Source organism: Gossypium arboreum, chromosome 12 (genome assembly GCF_025698485.1).
Source record: "Gossypium arboreum isolate Shixiya-1 chromosome 12, ASM2569848v2, whole genome shotgun sequence".
In the NCBI taxonomy this organism is placed as follows: domain Eukaryota; kingdom Viridiplantae; phylum Streptophyta; class Magnoliopsida; order Malvales; family Malvaceae; genus Gossypium; species Gossypium arboreum.
Genome location: NC_069081.1, coordinates 58,720,793 through 58,724,908, shown reverse-complemented (window position 1 = coordinate 58,724,908; position 4,116 = coordinate 58,720,793). Strand labels below are relative to the sequence as shown.

The 4,116-nt window shown below is 38.3% G+C and overlaps 1 long non-coding RNA gene across 1 annotated transcript; it reads right to left on the bottom strand.

Moving 5' to 3' along the window:
- Positions 1-754: 754 nt before the first annotated feature.
- LOC128285250 (uncharacterized) lies at positions 755-3,266 on the bottom strand. Its single transcript, XR_008275713.1, has 2 exons — positions 2,991-3,266; positions 755-976 (listed from the first exon to the last, which is right to left on the bottom strand). It is a non-coding gene; the product is annotated as an uncharacterized LOC128285250 (long non-coding RNA).
- Positions 3,267-4,116: the final 850 nt, after the last annotated feature.

Sequence of the window (4,116 nt, the reverse complement as noted above, 5' to 3'; positions counted from 1 at the left end):
CATATATATATTAAATAATAAATCCAACAATTTAAGTATTAAGTTCGGATTATAGAAATACAAACCGTATTTTCTCGAGCTAACTCCTGTTGTCTTTGCCATTTTTCCTTACTTAGCCGAGATTTCCCGAGACAACGTTAGCTATGGGAATTAAAACAATTCATATTCGTTAATTCACTACTAATTTATATCTAATTAATACAATTTCTATTCAATTTCTACTTTAATTTCAATTTAATCTGAACTAAATTCACTTACTTTTTCTATCTCAATTCATACCTTCATTTCTATTCAAATTTTGTCCAAACTCATACTTAACTATTAAATTTCCATCATATTTTCCTAATTTCAAAATTTCATCAACTTAGTCCCTACAACATAAAACTTATGAATTACTTTACAATTCAATCCTTATTTCATTTCTAACTTGAATTCCTATCAATCTAACCCCTAATTCATCTTTTTATTCAACATGAACAATATTTAGAAATCTAATAACTTTCAAAATATTCACTTAATCTCATCAAAACTGTAACACCCCAAACCCGGCCTGGAAGTTTGGCTCGAACTTGGCGTGTCACATTGAAGTGTTTTTCGAAAACCATGTTTCCATTAAAAACCCTTCTTAATAATTAAAAACTTATACCCTTTTTAAACCTTGTTAGAAAACCTCAGTTGAATAACATTCTTAACAACTTCGTAAAAATCTTGGTAGTTGCGGAAACTTACTTTAAAAACAATTGCGGTTACGTGATGTTTTGAATAACAGTAGTTGCTTTGGAAAATCGTGTTCTAATACTAGCAGTTATAAGAACAATAAATAAAATTCCAAATTTGAAATCCAGAAAATTACAACGGCTTTACTACAACCCACATAAAATAATTTAAAGGTAATAATCAAAACTATAACATAAACAGTGTGTGTGGCTTCCTCCGAGCCCCTCGCAGCCCCGATCCATCTAAGGCTGGAAATTACCTGAAAGGTTAATAAACGGGGTGAGTTTACGAAAACACAGTGTGAAATCCCCTACTATAAAAAGGAACGATCAGTCATCTAAAAGAATTAAAAGTCCGCCCTGACCTTACTTACAATTTCAGTACCAATGGGCCTTAGCCCATTACAATAAACGATTGCAGATGGACCTTAGCCCATTACGAATAAGAAACATTATCGAATTGGAACCAAAATGAGAATCAAAATCGAATCGATAAAAGAATCGTAATCGTAATCAGATAGTAATGTAATCAAAATCGTAATCGAATTAGGCGACGTAATCGTAATCGAATCGAATGAACCGTAATCGAATCGAAGATTAGTAATGTAATCGAATCGAATCGAATGTGAATGCAATCCCAACCCAATCCAGCCGTATACACCCCCGTACCAACCTTACACCATGTGGGGAGACAACTCGACCCACCCATCCGCTACACACCACAGAATTTGTAGCATGGCTGCCAGAACAGATATCGTGACAGAGTCACCAGATACAGATATTGTGGCAGAGCCACCAGAATCAGATAATGTGGTAAACCCACCTAACATAATACGTGGCGCAAAGCCATAGATAACTGTAATAACTTCGGCACATAGCCATCAGTGACGGTAATATAACTGGCGCACAGCCTTCGGTAAATATGATCAACATAGAGTCGTCAACAAATATGTTAGGCACATAGCTACAGGTAAATACGTTTGGCACGAAGCCATAGTCAAGATGGCACAAAGCCATATTTAGGTTGGCACAGATCCATTAATAACGGGTTTATAATAGGCACGAAGCCCACAACAACGGCACACAGCCTTCGGTAGCGTGATCGACACTTAGCCATCGATCGGTCAATAGATATTGTGGCAGAGTCACCAAATACAGATATTGTGGCAGAGCCACCAGAACAGATATTTGTGGCATAGCCACCAGAACACTCCCTCCGTACAAAATCCCAACCCATGCAACATGTCATGTATGCAGAATGTCATGCCCATATTTGAATCAAACAATCACAGTCAAGTCATTCATATCACCAACATATATTCACAATCAAACCACAAACACACAAATCCAAGTCGGTCACTTGCCCACAAGGGCAAAACAGTCATTTAACACCCTAGGGGCAAAATGGTAATTTTACCCCACAAGGGTATCTCGGTAATTCTACCCTACAAGGGTATTTCGATATTTCTACCCTACAAGGGTATTTCGATAATTCTACCCTATGGGGGTATTTTGGTAATTCTATCCTATAAGGGTATTTCAGTAATTCTACCCTATAGGGGTATTTCGGAAATTCTACCCTACAGGGGTATTTCAGTAATTTCACAATCAAGGGTAAAACGATAATTCTATAAATCGAGGGTAAAACGATAATTTTGTAAACTGAGGGTAAACCAGTAATTCTGTAAATCAAGGGTAAAACGATAATTTTACAAATCGAGGTAAAAGCGGTAATTCAGAATCGAGTGTAAAACAAGAATTTCAAACCGAGGGTAAAATGATAATTCTGTAAATCGAGGGTAAAACAGTAATTCTGTAAACTGAGGGTAAAACGGTAATTCTGTAAATCGAGGATAAAACGGTAATTTTACAAATCGAGGGTGAAACGGTAATTCTATAAATCGAGGCTAAAATGGTAATTCTACAAATCGAGGGCATTTCAGTAATTTTACAATCGACGGTATTTCGGTAATTTTATAAACTGGGGGTACTTTGGTAATTTTACAACTGGGGGTATTTTAGTAATTTGGTAAACTAAAGTATTCTAAACAGGGATAACAATACGAATGGCCCTAAAGCCCATTCTCGGCCCAAATGGGCCCACACGCTCGTGTGGCCCTTTTAGCCCAAATCTGGCCACAGATATGAGATTCACCTAGCCTAGTCTAATATTTACTACACAATCAAACAACTTATCCAATTGGGACATGGCCCTTTCGGCCCATCGCGACCCGAAGTAGCCATCCTACAGCTAGAGTAGTAAGAAATACACACCTGATTGGAGACTGGAGTTAATCCACGCTCCGAGCACTCTTAGCCGACGCCCAACCCAAACGAGCACGCCATAAAGCGAAAGGGATCAGCCAAGAAAGGTACCTTTACTCTCCTCATGGTTCTCTCTATTTAAAGCCAGCTTCCCATCCACTCTTATGTTAGCTTCCCGATGTGGGATCCCTCCAACATCAGAGTTTAAATTCAACACCAACTCTTGCCGCCCCCTGTTAGCAAAATAAATGCTCTTTGCTTGCCATGGGATTCGAACCCATGCCTCCCCTCAGATGCTCCACACACTTCTTACCACTAAGCCACAAGGCTTTTTGTGTCACAATTTCTCCAACAATATTCTTAAGGCCTACCTACTATACCTGTGGTTTGATTCACCTTAAACCAAATTTTTGCTAGAGTCCGTGTTTAAACCCAGGACTTCTCCAACACTTCTCAACACACTTAACCACTAAAACAAGCCTTCATTAACGAAATTTGCATGCGCAACAGAATATTATAAGCTGCCTTCAACCGCTCCCATGCTCAAGGCCCAAAACTTCTAGGCCCAAATTCAGGGTGTTACAACTCTACCTCCCTTAAAGAAATTTCGTCCTTGAAATTTCCATCTAACAGGGTAGTCGTGTAACATCTACCCTACTATGCTAGCGCTGCGCACTCTGATCCTACTATCACTATCACACTTCAACTAGAACTTGAAACATCTAATACATACAACACTTATTCACCGAAGCAGACACATATTTATCACACATATATACAATTTCTATATCCAAACATCACATCCACATAAAATAAATACCAAATTTAAATTCAGACCAATATCTAAGGAATCCATAGTATTTCAATTTCTAAATTGACAAAAGTATTCAGAAGACTTACGGATTCGGCGCCGGAGACTCGGTGTGCCACACTTTTTAAGAGAAATACTTCAAACAGACCACGTGGTTGAAAATAATTTTCTAAAATTCAACCTTTGAAAACCCAATCCACAGCCGAGTTGTTGCAACCCAGGCTCTGATACCACTAAATGTAACACCCCAAACCCGGCCTGGAAGTTTGGCTCGAACTTGGCGTGTCACATTGAAGTGTTTTTCGAAAACCATGTTTCCATTAA